Genomic DNA, 17,499 nt, shown 5'->3' on the forward strand with positions numbered 1-17,499 from the left:
TAATTAGGCAGATACAAGGTTATCTTTAAGAGCTGGGTATGTAGCTCACTAGTGGAGCACCTTCCCTAGCATGTGCAAGCCCTGAGTTCCATCCCCAGAACCACAAAAATAAATAAATCAGTGAAATAAACAAATTACAATGAAAACCTGTGTATTCCTTGTCCAAATTCAATGAAATAAAATTGATCTTTCCAGGAAGAAATGAGTATTTGTCTAATTTGCATTTAAAATAAAACAAATAAGAGTGAGGAGAGACAGATAATTCAAGTTAAATGAAATGTGGGGGATAAAAAGAAGGTTGGGATATTACAAATCAAAATGCCCTCCAAAAAGGCAGCAACTAATGCTGACATGAGCACCAATTTTTGGAGAAAATCATATATAGGTTCAAATCCCAATTCTGCTATTAAAAAGTATAAGAAAATCATTCAACCTCCCAGTACCAGAATTTCCTTATCTGAAAAATGGAGATAAAATCTGCTAGGCAGCCCTTATGGGAAGTCACATGAGATATCAACTATGCAAATACTTTATAAATTGAATAGGACTATATATATTCAAGACATGATCATTTTGTTATTAAATTTCCAAGGGCATTATGTGGCTAGGTGGTAAGGACAGAAAATTCTCTGGCAACCCAACTGGTCCTCCAGAGAATCTTCAAAGTAATTACAGAGTCTTGTAATAAAATTCACAGTACTCAGTCCTCCAGTTCGGATCCAAAAAAAATTTCCATGTTGCTAAGGTTCGAAAGGTTGAAATGCACATGTTTGTAACTATCCTTCCAGGGGAAGACAGTATATCTATGAATATAGCCATCTATTTCAGTTCAAATTCTTGAGAAGAAGGAGATATTGCCTCATGTTTCCTACAGCAAATTCTAGCATAATTTGTCAGAGAACTGACAGATTAATGATTTCAGTTATTTAAAGGGTTTAGGTAGGAGCCTTATTTATTATGTTATCATCTATGTGAGTCAAGGATCTTAGGTTGTTTTAAAATTACTAACTCCCTAAACAGCATCTTTTAAAACAGGTAATAATGATTCTTCAGGAATTCTTTTTCAATTTTCATGCCTCTACAAGAATACTAATGGTTTCAAAATTCATCAGATCTTCAGAAATTCCAGCCAGACACAAAATGAATGTAACTTGAATCATGTTTCTAATTACTCCTACCCTCATTTTCACTGTTTCCTTCAACTGTATCCTATGGCAACAGAGAAATGCTCCCTGTGTATAGTGCCAAACACTAAAATAAAAAATCTCATTAATAACTAGATGTTCCAGAATAATGAGGTGCTTGGCAATATATAGAAAAATTAATTTTTGGTATAAAAGTTGGCATTTTAGACAAGAAGAAAGAAAACAAAGAATGATGTTGATGTTCTCATTGGGAAGTTATCTGAATATTCTCAAATCTCCGTTTCACTTTCCTTGGACCAAAGATCTGGAGAACAGTGCTGATTCTTATGGTCATGGGAACTATATTTCGTACAAAAAAATGAACAGAATGAAAGTACAATTTCTCATTATATTAAGAATTCGTGGATAAACTCAATAACAAAACAGCACTCACTTGTTATGCAAGAGTACAAAGTGATATAAGAGAACAGAAATGACCCATTGAACTTATGAAGCAGAAATATGAATCCCATGCATGTTATTAGGTATTGTTGTTTAAGGAAAGTCCTATACATTGAGACACAGTATATATATTGAAACACTGAAAGACTGCCTTGCTTATATATGCTAAATTAATTATCTAACTCATTTGGCAAAGATCTACTGGGCAGAGATAGTAAAGAATCATAGGAGAGAATAATGTGCCTGGATAGTGATGATCATTGTCTTTCATGCTCCAGCCATTTATTTATTAACTCTTTCAGCAAGTATTTATAGCATGCTTATGCTGTGAGCCCCTCCTGGGAATTGAATTCAAAAGTGAAAAAGCTAGACCTGCTTGCTATAATCATGGGTCTTACAGATTGGTATTCAAAGAGATGAAGTTAGCTGAAAACTGATCATAAAAAGAAGCTAGCCCTATGAAAAAATGTATTTAAAACACAATGAATTGGAGGGATGTGGTATAAAATGAAGCTGGAAGGACAAGAAAGAGCTAGACTGCATAGGATCTTCTAGGCTCTTATAAAGAATTTTGATGTCAATTGCAACTAAAAGCCATTGAGGAGATGTAAGCAAATGATAAGCAAAATTCAATTTTAGGATTATTCTGGCTTTCCCTTATTCTGGATAATTAATTGGAGAAATCTGATTAGGAGACATTTATAATAGTCTAGTAAGGAAAGATACTGACTTAGCTATGATTGATGACAGTATAAACAGAAGGAAGTGGACAGAGTTAGATATATTTTTCTGAATAAAATCCATAGCACTTGCTGATGAACTAGACATGGATAATAAGATTTAGAGAGAAACTAGGGTCATTCCTAGGCTTCTAGTCTAAGAAACTAGCATAGTTTGATTCCATTATAAGAGATGTGATGGACTGGCATATAAACAAGAAAGAAAGATGAAAATTAATGGTTTTCTTTTTAACATGTTCAATTTGACATGCTTTTGAGTTATACAGATACAGAAATGAAATAGGAAAGTGTTATTAAAGGGGGAACTCAGAAGAGAATGCTGGGTTTAAGATGTCAATCAAGGGCAACCAATATATAAAATCTTAGGAATGTATACAATCATCTGGAGAAAAAGTGTGGGGGTGGGGTCAGTTTTGGAAAAACCAGCTTAGGAAATGGGCAACCCAAAAAGTAAGGAGTGAAAGGGAGAGTATATCATAACTGGGAAGCCAGGAGAGAATGGTCTAAGCACTTCACATTCATGGATATACAGGAGGCTTCTACATTGCACAAGAAATGCATCTGGATTCCTTGGAAGATATATTCTGCATTCACTGTGTACCCTGACAATTAGACACAACAACTATGTCCCTGTGTCTGTGTCATACAGATTACAATGATACCCCAAGATGTAGATATTATTTTATTATCTCTATTTTGCAAATGAGGCAATAAGTTTTGATAAGTTAAAAACTAGCCAACTACTTAGAAAGAGATAAAGCTAGAAGTGTCTATGCCTATTGGCCAAAACAATCCTACTTTTACTATCTCTTGTTTTCTTACCACCCCTCCCTATAATACAGATATTAACAAAAACTGGTGAAAATATATCCAGCATTGTGACACACCTGTAATCTCAGAGACTCAGGAAGCTGAGGTGGGACAATCGAAAGTTCAAGGTCAGCCCGGGCAACTTAGTGAGGACCTATCTCAAAATAAAAATAAAAAGAGCTAAGATTGTAGCTCAGTAGTAAAACTTCCCTTGGTTCAATCCCCAAAGCAAAGTAAAAAAGAAAAAAAAAAAGAAAGGGGGGCCAACCAGTTTGAACTTCCTAGGAATATTGAAGATTACAAGTGTTGTATGAAGAGTACTCCAGAAAAGAAGACAAAAGATAGAAATTCGCATGAGTATTTACTACAAGTTTATTTATATTGTCTTCTCATTCACTTCCAGATTATGAAATCCAGATACCTAGAAAGGGATATTTTGGAATAAATTAAAATATAGAAATATGACAGAAATATGCTATAATTCAGCTTATTTTAAGGCTATTAGCAAATCATTCCATGTGCTGTCAAACTACTAGAAATTAATAGAGGATAAGTTTAAAATAGACCAGTAGAGGATATATCAGATCTATCAGCCTCACTCATTTGTTCAATAAATACTTATTGAATAACTGTTGTGTATCAAGAACTCTTTCAAACTCAGGATTCCGTTATGGACAAGGTAGACATAAGTTCACATTTTCATGGAGCCTATAGAAATTTAAGGAGTGTGCTTGGAGAATAAATAAGGTAAGTAAGTAAAATACACTACAGAATATAAACATGAAAGAGGAAAAACTTAGGCTGTTAAACAAGATAGAAACTTGCTAGAGGTATAAAAAAACCTTAAATAGTGTGATCAAACAAACTGAGAAAGTAACATTTAAATAAATACATCAAGGGGAAAAAAGGCGTGAATCATGCAAATATCTAGGAAAAGAACATTCCAAGTAATGGTAAAAGCAAAGACAAAGTATGTAAGATTTATGTCCAGTGTGTTAAGAAATAGCAAAGAGGCTCGTTGCCGGCAGCAACTGTAATTGTGGGGAAAGGCAGTCATGCAGTCTGTGACATAGAATGATGATGTTGAGACTGTTTGGACTTTAAAACACACTGGCTTTTAACATTGCATGAGAATAGTTTTAGTGAAGGGTTTTCAACAGAAGAGGGTTACACTCTGCCTAACATTTTAACAAGAATAAGAGCACAAAGGCAGACATTGAAGGAGCAATTAGGAATGCACTGCATTAATTCAGGTGACAGCGATCACAGTGGTTGGATTGGGGAGATGGCGGTACAAGTGGAGGGGTCACTGATAGGATTCTAAATATATTTGGAAGGCAAAGTGAAAAGGTTTGCTGTCAGATCTGACTTGTAATGTGAGAGAAAGAAAAGTGTCAATAAGAATGCTGACATTTTCAGTCAGGAAAAAAAGAATGAAGGATTGTGTCACACTGAAGTAAATAGCACTGTGGAGAAGATCTGGATGGAGACAAAGTTCTATTTTGACAAATCATGCTTTAAATACTGAGTGGAAATTCAAGAAGAAATATGGAATAAGTGGCTGAAATTCTGGAGAGGTCTGAATTGGAGATGAAAAATGCAGGTGACATCGTATATAGATAGATGTTCTTTTTTTGTAAAGCATGAAACTGGATGAAATCACCTGGGAAGTGAAAAGAGAAAAGAAACTCGTTTCACAGAGTGCATTCCAAGGAATTTCACCTTCTAAATTGCCAGAGATAAGGAGAAACTAGCAAAGGAGACTGAACAAGTTTTGGAACAGAAATTTTGTATTTTGAAGTGTGTGTGTGAGTGGAGTGGGCAGTGAAATAAGAATTGTTCTCCTTGTATTAAACAGAAGTAAAAGATGAATAGTTTGATGTTCACAAGAAATAGCATGAATGACTATGTAGGCATACATAGACTTATATCTCTGTACACTAACATTTATTGTTAGTGTCTCCTTTGATTTAATCTGTTTTTTCTGAATTTTAAAATTTTCTGATAATTTTTTTTTTTTTTTTTTTAAGTTTGAGACTTAAGGATCTGCCTTCCAAATTTCTGCCCAGTCTCCCTGGTGATGCTATCTCTCCTCCACCTGCTCTTCTTTAGAAATCTGTGAAGTCAAATTCATCTCCTATACAAATACATACTGCTTTGTTCCAATGGCTTTGTTCTTCCTTGTCCTGACTCTTGATAAGCCCTTTTGTTGATGGCCTTGATGGCAGAGTTGTTGAGAGCGGAGGCTTAGAGTCAAGCTGAGCTGAGTTTGAATCCTGGCACTGCCATGTTGGCTAATTGCCATTGGGTACTCCACCACTCAGAGCCTTGTGATTTTATTGATGATTGGAATGAGATTGATACCAACCTCAAAGAGTTTTAGTGAGGATTGAATGAGATAACATTTTAAAATAGTTCTATTCTGAAATCTTCCTGAATTTCTTGCCTTGCAGCATTTGCTATATTCCCTGAGCTCATACAGCATTTTAAATCTACACTTTCTTACAGTATTAAGCTAATATTAAGATTTCTTATAAATTTGTTTTCTCCTACAACCGATTTCAAGCCTGTCAAAGGTTAAGTGTGTGCCATACACAGCACTTTGTATGAACCTCCCACAAAATTGAAGTTCAATAAATCTTGCTGAATGCACAAAATATTAAATGAATTGCCTCCACTTGGCTTTCTCTTCAACTATCTGACTGAGGTTCCAGGATAATACCCCTTCCCTACCTAGAAAGTTGAAAGCATGAAATGAAACTCCCTCTATCCAATGGGTGCAGGTGACAGAGGACCTCAAAAAGAGTAGGGACTGATAATAGCATAGAGAATAACTGCATATTCCCCACAGCTTTTCAATATATTAAGGAAAATAACATCATCGAACTATAAAAGACCCTGGAGATGATTCAATTTAACTGAGACTCATGGAGATTAAATTATTTGTAGCAGAACTGATATCAGAATCTAAAAACAACTATCTCAAAATCCAGTCTTAATCACATTGTACAATTCGATGTCCTATCTTCTATAATTTTCTAAATTTATAATATTTTGTACATTTTCATTTAAATGAAATATTAGTATCAAGTTTATCTAACAATAAATTTTGGTTACTCAATATATATTATACAGATCTTTCCCTATAAGTTTCTTTGACAATGCAGATAATGATAACAAAAATTAAATTATACATATAGGGCTAGAGTATATGTACCTCAGTGATAGAGCACTTGCCCAGTATGTACTAGGTCCTGGGTTTGATCCCCAGATATATATATATATATTTCATATATATGTATATATATATATACATATATATGAAAATACATATATATACACACAGAGAAATATTGCATTGATAGGCACTTTGCTTCACACAAAATGTAATGTAATTTTCATTCAAACTACATAGTAAGTATTTTGTGCACATTTTACAGATGATGGATCTAAGACTCAGAGAGATTCAGTGGTTTAGCCAAAATTCTCAAAGAAGTAAGCAGCAGAATCAAGATGTTCACACTTAGATATCTATTTCTTTTTAAAAGTTGCATACTGTTCAATTATGAGTGTACCAAGATGCATTTAAACAATCCGTATTGTTGAATATTAAGTTTGTTTATAGGTTTTGTTACTATCATAAACAATGTTGTACTTTACTTGCTTTTGATAGTGGTTCAATAGCACAAATATCCACACACAATGTTTTGGGCACAAATGCATTTCCATTTTGCAATCTGTCTATTTAGATTTTAAAAGGTCCATAGCACTCCAAGACCTTTCTCTTTAACCTCACCATTTAAAGGAGCTAATAAATGTTCTGTCAATAAGGACCTGCTCTCCCTTGCTCCTATTCAACTTTATGTGTATGGTCATTCCTCCTCTCATCACAAGATTCACTCATTCTTTCAAAAGGGCTCAGGGAAAAGAGAAAAGGAAAAAAATAATACTTTATTTTCATGTACAGAGCCTTTTTTCATTCTTGATTTTGCGTTCACCCTTCCTTAACCCTTTTGGGAAAAAGAAGATACTGTGAGAAATTTCTCATATATAAAATAAGTCTGAAAAAGAGTAAGTTGTTTCTTTAGGTTATAGCTCTTAGGTGGCAGGGTGATAGGTCAGTAGAAAAAAAAAAGCAAGTTTGTGCTATAAATAATGGGGAAGCAATAAGTCATATAATTACCCAAAGAAATTGAATTGGACTTACAGTCTAATAATAATAGAGACTTTTAATTCAGTCAAAATTAATATATGTATGGAAAATTCAACTTATATGTTATATTAGTTCAAGGTCTATTTTTAGAAGCACAAGTATTCCTCATTCAATAATATTCAATATTATTCAATATTATAAGTGCGTTCATAGCATAGTACCATCACTATCTCAACAAAGAAAGCACCAGGCATGTATTTAATATGCAAAAGAAGTAGTTTTCCTCAAGTAACCATGCAATTTCATAGTATATCCTAAATGAATATGAAGAAAGGATACTGTTGGGTAGACTTTTCCTTACAGGGCAAACTACATTGTAATCAGATTCACAGCTCACATTGTCTTTTATTTTCAACATTCTTCTGAAACACTAGCCATCTTTCTGGCACAGATGTCTCTTATATAACTTAATCCTCACACAAGCAAATCACACAGCTCAGGACATCAACAGGAACATGATTCCTTCTGCCTGAGGAATAACCTCATCACAAACAATCAGAGGTGTCAACACTGCATATGCCAAGGAAGCCTTTGATATGTTTTTCAGAAAACAAGTGAATACCACAGATAATAGGCACTCTGAGATTCGAGGATACCACAGCCCTTGTAGTGTAAGGAAGGATCCATTGTCATCACTATGTCAAGCACACATCTGTGATCTTGTAAACAAAGGATAGGTCACAAGGTATTGTACAAAAATGAAATCTCTAATTTTATGCATTAGTTAAAAAGTGCTAACAGTAGAAAAAAGCCCACTAAATCACAGTAAATCATTTGAATAAGAGGTTCAGTAGTCCATGAAGACCTGAAATGGCCTTCTGTAGAAAAGCAATAAAAATAATACCATCCACTATTTTTAACTAGTCTAAATTTAATTATCAAGCAGGGATTTTACAGTTCTATCCATTTTGCAGTCTTCAGCTGCTGTCTTATTATTTAAGGCATACCTCTAAAGACTGCAAAACATTATTGCTCCAATTAGATTACCTATTGCCAGGTGGCTTTACATTTCTATGACTTGATATCTTCTTAATTATTATAGCTAATATTTATAAAGTGCTGACTTTGTGCTAAGTAATATATAAGCATTATTTAACATAAGCCTTGCAACTTTGTAAGGGAACCATGATTACTAACTGTATTAGTAACTCTAGAAAATGAGGTTTAGAAGTGAAATCTTATTAAAAGTCTCACACTTCTAGTAAATGGAAGAATGTGGATATTAATCCAACTGACTCTGACTCCCAGGCCCACACTTTATACAGTTAGATATAATACCTTTCACAGGATCAAATGGGTTGATTTTTTGAATTTTATGTATTGATTGCACAACATTCCAGAGATTCTACTTTCCATTAAATTTTTGTGTAATACTCAACAATTAAAGTCAAAAACCATGTAAACAAATCAAGTTAATACAGATAACTCTGTTTTCAGGTATCATTGAAATCAGGGTTTCTCAACCATAGCATTAATGGTAAATAGTTTTGTGTGTGTGGAGGGCTGTTGTTTTATTCCTTATAAGATGTTTAGCCACATCCCTGTCTCAGTCTACTGGACCAATGGATTATTAGCCCCACATCCTATTTGTGATAAGAAAATATGTCCTCAGATACTGCCAAATGTCCTGTGCAGTTCAAAATCACTTCCAGATGAAAATCAGTGATTCACATGAGAGTTATTCTAGAAAGGTCCATGTATCAGTGAGGAGCTCAAATAGGAGCAAATTGTATCCTAATTAGAATAAGATGTATTATATGTTTGTATAAATATGTCATAATATACTCTAATATATATTATGCATAACTCAAAAGAACAAATAAACGAATAGAAGAAAAAGAGGGCAAATCATTTGGATCCATTAGTCCCATATAGATCTTACCTGAAACTTCCAAATAATACTAAAGAAGGTAAGTTGAAATAGGCTTGCCTTCTTTATTTTGTTATTTCTGTATTGTCTTGTAGTTTCAGTTTGAGAAACACAAACTAAACTAAAACATATCTAGAATGATATTGTCTTCCATTAAATAAACATAATTCTATGTGTCCATAAGTTATAGTAAATGAATGTGAGAAGAGTATTGTATTATACACCTCCCAGGTTTAAAGGCTGCTTTTAATATGAAATACAAAGGTTTGTTATAACCTTCACAGATAATAACAAAAATAACCTTCTATAGAAATTTACACATCTGTTTATTATTAAATTTCATTTTTGGTTTAAATGAGTAACAATATTATATTTTTACTTCCGTGTCTTTAAGGAATTCTACACATTATGGAACATTAAAGGCAACATTGTAGTATTTCTTAAAGCAAATTGATATCTTTAAAATATTTTTCTCTCTCATTCCTTTGCAAAATAAAATAAATTCAAATGAGCATTATTACTATAGTACCCACTGATGCTATTGGGATTATGAGCTTTTTACTTTCCTCAGAACACTTTTGCTCAAAAGTTTAAAATCAGTGACCTACAACTAGAGTTACTGTGACAATTAATCATCAGAGAATTCCTAATTCTGATATCTTTACAAGAACAACAGAATCACATGTACATAAAATACATTTTGCATCTAAGCCTAACCTTTAAATTTCTTGAATATTTTTATTTTAGAAAGAAGACTTTTGAGACAGCGATTACATACCATTTTGATTTCTGGTTATCTCTAAACATGTGCATGCTTATTTTTAAATATCCTTAGATGTATGAGAAAAAGAAATGTTTGTACATTCCCCTGTGGAGGAAGAAGGTGCTGCTGACTAAAAACTGAAAGAATTTTTAAAAATTGAGATATACGTTCAAGTTGCACGTCAACATTACAGTTACCAGTTTGAATTTGGGAATCAGATGATCCCAGATGTAAATAACTGCTTTGTCATTTTGTAAGCTGTGGGACAGTGGACAAGTTATTTAATCTCTCTTATGATCACTTTTTGGTATGAAGTTCACAAAATGAAAGCAGAATGCAATCCATAGGGTTCTTGTGATGATTAAATTTGGTAATATGGGGACTCAGGAAATATTTGTATTCATAGGACTATACAGGTTTAATAGTCATAATTAGCATTTTTTCATGGTTCACTGCAGGTCAGGTCCTTTACTTAGATTTGTGTAATTAATTCATCAATGATACTAATATAATTGTAATCTGTTCCTCATTTAAAAATAAGGAAACTGAGGTATAGTCATTCAAGCACCTTGCCAAGGTCATGCAGATAGACACAAGGCTGAGATTCACATTCATGTAATCTGTTGCCAGAGTCTGTAGTCTGTACCTCCATTTATACCACACTCACTGGAACCCACAAAGAAAGAATTCTATAATGTTTAGCCACACCATAGATTAAATAGTTTGGTATTATGAAAACAACATAAGTTCAAATTCCAAACAAATGATATCTATTTACCTATCTATATACAAATTTATAATAAATATTCATATTTATTATGCATAATATATTTATTTATGTATGCATTGAATTATATGTTTTTTCCCATTTTCCTGTTTCTGTGACAATGGAGGAAAAAAGTCAGTTTTCACAACAGAAAAATAAAAATAAATATTGCCATGTATTATCAGTATGTGGATTAAATAAAATAATATATCTAGTACCTAGCATGGTCCCTGATGTGCTCAATAAATTTTAGTTATTACAGTAGGTATGAGTTTACACTAAGACTTTTGCTTGGTACTCCTTCTGACCAAAGGAACATATAATTCAAAGAAGATTAGGACTGGTAAAATGTGAATTTTTTCCTACTCTCCATGAATTTAAATGAAATAAGAATAAGCCTGTGACATAATATTCTATTAAAACACTTTTAACCAACTGAAATAATGAAATATGAAAAATGTATTATTTCATTTACAAATAGAGGAAAATGCATGATAAAAACTCAAACTTTCTTTGGGTTTTACAAATGTGAAGTAAAAATATTTCTTTGGAGCTGGGGTTGTGGTTCAGTGGTAGAGCACTCACCTAGTATGTGTGAGGCACTGGGTTCTATCCTAAGCACCATAAAAATAAATATATAAAATAAAGGTACTGTGTCCATCTACAACTAAAATTATTAAAAAAATAAAAATATTTCTTTGGGTACTCATATTATGTCTCCTAAACTCCACCTGCTGAATAAAATGGCAACTAAATGTTATCATGGGACTAGGATTAATATTTCTCTGAATATGAAAAGTAACCCATATTTCTAAACTGGAATGTTTCTCCTTTATATCTTCAGAATATACAAACTTCAAACTAAATTAGTTTAGCGTATATAAACATATATCGACATATATCAAAAGAAAGTTCTCTGTTTTATAAATTTATATTTGACCAATCTGTATATAGATTTAAATAATACAGGCATATATGATACTTTATATTACAATATAATATATATTAATTATACATACATCCCACAGCAAAAAAATACATGAGGAGGTGTATTTAGGTATGTATGTTCAGGCCACACAGAAAGAAAGTCTGGGATAAAGTAGGTCTAGAAAATGCGCAGTATTTTTATAATTGACTTTATGTCATATTTTACACTTGTATCATGTGATGTTTATTGGCATTTAATTAACCTTTCCTATCTAAAATTTTCCAATTCCTTTAGAGATGATATAGAAACACTCCTATAAATTATTCAATGTTTTGAAGAAAATAAAAAAGAATCATTAAAACCATTTAGTCACAAAAGTAAACAAGAGATAAAATATCAATGAGATCAATTACTGTATTAGAAAACATACAATGTCAATAACCAGAGAAAAACAGAAAATGGTATGTGATTATTCAAGTATTTTGAATGTGTGGACAGTCTACACTGTGTGGACATGTTATCTACAAGAGAACTTTTCAGCTTTTCCCTGGGAGTTTTCCATTCTGTCCATAATGTGTGTTATGAAATAATGGAAGAAGTTTGTGTATACCTATGCAAGAAAAGTACATATCTGATCAAGTACTTGGATTATTCAAATATTCTTCCTTCCCAAAACAATCTCAGTATGTCTTTTCATAAATGAACATTTAAGAGTTTGGATTCTTCTTGAGCACATAACCCACAGGCAAAACATGGCCTTTTGATAACACAAAGCTCTCTAGGATGCAATTAAAATATCCAGATTGTATATATTCTCATGCAGAGTGTAAATGACTAGGGTTTTTTTTTCTTTCTTTCTTTTTTCTTAAAAGAGGTGGTTATTTAGAAATTGTTTAAGGCACATTCTTTTTGCCTCAGAAACTTCAAAGGCTCTGTCCAGAGTACTGAAATGGTTTCCACCAGAGAAGGCTGCAGATTTGATGGAGTGCATCTTACTAATCTGATGAGTTCAGAAACAGTATTTTCAATGCCTAAACCAATGGCCCTTTAAAATGGAAACTGACATCTGTAAAGGACAGACATGGACACAACTGATCCTTAAATGTGTAATTACACAGAAGTAACAGAGAAATTAAAGGAGAAAATACCCTGCATTTCACGAAGAAAATAGCACACGCACACCTAACAGGAAGTATACCTGAACATCAAAAACTCCCAATAAGGCATCAGATAACTCAGAGCTTCTGCAGAAAACATATTTTTATACCTCACTAGAGGAAGGGGTGCATTTGCCCCAAAGCAATGCTCCCTAGGCTGTTACAGTCCAACAGCAGCCCATAGTAGGAATACGGTTCATCTCTATGTCAGTCCTGAGGAACACCAAACAATAAAATCCAAGGCAGAGAACACAAAAATAGGTAGAAATGAGGAGGTACATTCCCACTGGCCTGTGTCAATTTCTTTTCAAAAAGTAAAGTAATAGAGAATCTGCCTGGCTACTCAAGCTGAGGTGGTACAAAGATTGTGCCTAAATAAGTTCAGCTCTGGTTATCCTCTTCTCAAATTTCCCTCCCGTGGGTAGTGACTCTAAAGGGAAACCTGAGCAGCTGGAATTCCAGCATCAGGTGGGAGAACCCTCCAGGGGAGTCTATCACTTTCTTCTGAGAAGTCCCAATAGTAGGATAAGCTCAGGCCACCAGCAAACCTTGGCACTCCTGGGCCTGCCCTGGGTTCTCTTTACCAAGTCGCTCTAGTCTAAGCTCTTCTCTCCACAAGCCGCTTATAATACTGACGAACTAGCAAGCTTTGTGTCTGAAGGGAAGAGAAAGATGCGTCGGTGGGAGAAGAAAGAGCGGGAGGGATCACAATGGGGTTCAGAGCGAGGCACTCAAGCCGAGTGAAAGAAATGTGCTTTCAGCACCACCCGCTGTCCCCCTCTTTCTGCAGCAAGCGCCGCGGAGCGGCTGTGACCGGATTTATTGGGAAAGGATTCTCCTTCTTTTCCCTCTCTACCTTTGCTTTTCTCAATTTCTAGCCCTCAAGTGGTTCGGGGGAGTTCATCTGCATTTGAATCCATGCGCCCCTTTCCTTAGCCGGGATTTCGGTCCGAAGGCATGCAGAATCCCTGTCTCAATGCTTGCAGCTCTTCCCTCCTTTATCCCATTGCTCGCAACCTTTTCACCAACAGGTTTAACCCAAGCTGTCCGCAAATAGAGCACACATGAACCTCAAGGGCTCTGGCGGTTCCCACTCCATCCATGACCCCCTCCCCCAAACCAAACTGTGAGCTATTTAGCAAGCTAATAGCTCCTAAATCCTTCTCGGGCCAGGGGACACTTGGGCACACAGACACTTAGCAAGCTTACCCCCTGTCGGTCAGGCAGCGGGCAGTGAGACGCGGTCTATCTAGCCCCACGTAAAGTTGGGCGGTGGGGATCAGCGGGGTAGAGGCGGCCTTTCCAGTCCTGGGCACCCCCCCATCCCACCCCAAGATGATCACAAGCTCATCCCTTGCGCTCAGCGCGCGCAGAACAGCCAAGCTGAGGGCGTTGTGTGCAGCAATCTTCCCGCTACCAAGAAAGGGGGGAAGGGGAGAGAGCGGAGGAGGGAGGGGTGGTAGTTTGTATTTATAGAGAACAGAGTTCTCTGCGCAACTTTTTGGTGCCACCAAGTGGCACAGTGAGTTCCTTTAGGAACACAGCCTCCTGGGCGAATCTGGATGGGTAGACTAGCTCTGCAGCCAGATGCTCACATGGTCGGGGAGCTGAGGGCACCACCCCCCAGGAGTTGAGTTTTCACATGTTCCCCTTTTCAGCAACTGGGATGCAAATTCCTAAATTTTAAGAATAAGCCCTTATGAAGAGGAAAAGATACCTGTACCCTCTTCAGTCAAGTGGAAGAGGTGTCAAGGACAAGGTAGGTGCCAGGACCTCCAAGGAGTACAGAAATCCTTGTCCCAGGAGGAATTTCCATGGCCCTCTCCCTCCCTAACCCCTCTGCCCAGATCGCAAGATACTCATATCCCACTTTAAACCCTTCTTTTCACCACCCCAAATGCCTAACCTTTAAACTGGGATGTCATTTTCTTTGTGTCAGAATTAATTTTAAATAATTTCCCAAATACTCAAAGAATCTCATAGCTTGTCACCAAAGTGTGTTCTTCAACTGCCACATTAAAAAAGCATGTGACTAGGCTCTGTGGATCTAAATCTTCTCAAACAGATTTCAAACTTCAGTTTCCTTTGGCAGCAGGCTAAGTGTCTGATTGTCCGCACTCATTTCCACCAACCTCTCAGCATGCATTACCCCAACAGCACAGCCAGGATCTTGCAACTGCCTTTACTAATTTGAGGGTTAACACCTTGAAGCTTTCCTTTATCCATATTTTCTGGATGATCTTCTTTTTTTTATATGCAGATCTTCAAACCCATACAATCAAAGACACTATTACATTAGACCTCAGTGTCCAAAAATATGGAACAACCTCTACATTTTGTAGATAGAGAAACTGAGTATACGAAGGTTAAAAGACTTGTTCAAGGTCACACAGCGCCCTAGAGAACACCTCTTGGACTGCTGGGGAACTGGGGTCTGAATGAACACCATGATGCCAAACCTTATTGGCAGGCTTTTTCTCCTTCTGCCACCCCATGCAGCCCATTCAGTCCATATTCAGCTCTCTTTTCTTCCCTTTTCTTTTTCATGCCCCTCTCTGTCATCATCCTTTGCTAAACTTCTATAAGGGAACTGAGAGTAAAGATGTCTTCCTAACCCCATAGAGCTCACACGAACTCAAGTTTAGAGGTCCAGAGTTGCAGGTGTACCCCTTAAAAAGGCCCACAGTTCTAGAAAACCTCTCCCTCCTGCTATTGTAGTCATGGAAGTGTCATTTTAGAAATGTAACACTGGTATTCACATCCAACCATGTCCCTCCTTTGCTGCCTCTTTTTGGGGCAAGGCATCAGCAAGTGCTCCTATTAGCCCTCAAACACCTAATGGCTTCAAAGATAGAGAAGCCCCCTTCCTTGCTAAATGCATGCCTTCTGTGCACATGTATCGGCATGAGAGAGAGAGAGAGAGAGAGAGAGAGAGAGAGAGAGAGAGAGAGAGAGAGAGAGAGAAAGGAAAATGTGCAAACGCCTCCTTTGGCTCAGTTTTCCCCCCTTCTCTGATTTTTTTAGTTCATTTTCTATGGAAACGAGCCCACTTGAATCTCTCTTATGCAAATAAAAACAAAATGATTTTCATAAACCTCCCATTGGAGGAACACCGCGGTAGGTAGCCTAGGCTCCTGAGTCAAAATTCATTTCTGGTTCACAGGGCACATGTCCTTGTAGGGTGACTTTACTAAACTTGCAGGACCTCATAGTGTCCCTGGCTCCGCCAGTCCTCCACCTGCCCACCACCTGCCCTTCTAGGTCCCTTTAGCCCAAGCTCCCGCCCCTTGCCTGATTGCTCTCCATCTCTGCACTGGGGGAGGGGCTCCGGCGGCATCCTACATCCCTGGTAACTCTACAGCTGAGAGAAAGAAAATCGCGCTGTGCTTACCAGGTGCGCTCCCAGAGCCTTGCGCCCCCGGCCAGCCGCTCCTTGCAAGCTTCCTGCGCTTTCGTAGCGGCCTTGGCTGCTGCTGGAGCGCTAGTGGCAGCGATGGAGGCAGTGGTGGCAGCCGGCAGAAGGGATGCGGGGCCCGCGGTGGTGGCGCTCGCTCTCTCGCGCCAGCGCCGGGAGCACGTGCCGCGCTCGGGCAGACGCAGCTGGAAGCGCAGCGCAGGGCTGGCTCCTACTCCTGCAGCGCGCCGCGGGGGGCGGCAGACTCGCCTGGGCTCAATTTAGTGTGTGAACTAGGGTCCGCCTCTTGGTCCCCGGTTCAGGCAAAGGTAGCTTTGGGTTCCCTCTCTAGGTCTCCAGGTTCCCTCTGAGAGCTGTGGAAGGAGGAGAGCTGTTCGGGGAGGCGTGGGTGGTGTGTCACTCAGATAGAATCTGGGGGAGCAGGTAGATAATAAGCTTCTCTCTGAAGATGCCACTTAAACTCATGACAATGATTGGAGAAGGGGAGTCTTTGCTGGAGGGCAGAGACATAGGAAGCCAGGGGACCCCAAGATGATTCAGAGGTGTCAGTGGTTAGAAAGGTCTCTTTAATGATATTACTTATTAATAATGACATTTTGCATTTGTCTGCACTTCTTAAAAACGATTCTTCCTACATCCGTTAAAATTTCTTCCTCCGTAGCAGATAAATGCCTTTTACTTCCTCAAATGACTTTGCTTCCCTTCCCTGCCATTCCCATAATTGTCCAGTATTGTAAAAAATACTGAGTTTATCTTTAAATTACGAGAAAAAAAAAAAAAAAAGACTTCATTTTTACCTCTGTTAAAAAAAAAATTGGTATAAATTACTTTCCTGGCTTAATTTAAGGCAACATATTGCAGCAATATTATTATTGCCATTCTATTTCCCTATGTGAATTTTGGAAACCAGGTCTTCAGAGCAGCTGGATTAAAGATTGAAAGATAACAATAAAGTCAAGGGTATTGGTCCTGATAAATTTATTACTAACACCTGGTATTTAATTTTCCCTTGACAATAAGGAAATTTATTCTTTGAGATCTTTAGATATTCAAAAGAAAAGCAAATACGTATCTATCACACCTTATTGAGTTTTACAGTGGTGTTTCTTTTTGCATTTCCACATTTATGATGGTGTTGGCAATTGATCATTTTTGAGATTTCTTATCCAAAAAGAAAGTTGTAGTACTTTCTAGAAAGTCCAACAAAGCTGTGGTTGATCTTCCTGAATCTCAAAAATGAGGAAAATGACA

General features: G+C 36.8%; 1 protein-coding gene and 1 long non-coding RNA gene across 4 annotated transcripts in view; one reads left to right on the top strand and one right to left on the bottom strand.

Moving 5' to 3' along the window:
* Positions 1–16,344, bottom strand: part of GRM5 (glutamate metabotropic receptor 5) — a 458,976-nt gene extending 442,632 nt beyond the window's left edge. The window contains exon 1 of one of the 3 annotated variants that reach the window (XM_079105535.1): positions 16,225–16,344. The gene's annotated coding sequence lies outside the window, so the exon portion shown is untranslated. Of the gene's footprint in view, positions 1–14,042; positions 14,182–16,224 lie in introns of those variants that run through there. The other 2 variants (XM_079105534.1, XM_079105536.1) reach the window with 2 other exon arrangements.
* LOC306640910 overlaps positions 1–17,499 on the top strand; it is a 925,259-nt gene that overhangs the window by 315,175 nt on the left and 592,585 nt on the right. The gene's annotated exons all lie outside the window — the stretch shown is intronic.

This window comes from Sciurus vulgaris (genome assembly GCF_902686455.1).
Source record: "Sciurus vulgaris genome assembly, chromosome: 11".
Classification (NCBI taxonomy): domain Eukaryota; kingdom Metazoa; phylum Chordata; class Mammalia; order Rodentia; family Sciuridae; genus Sciurus; species Sciurus vulgaris.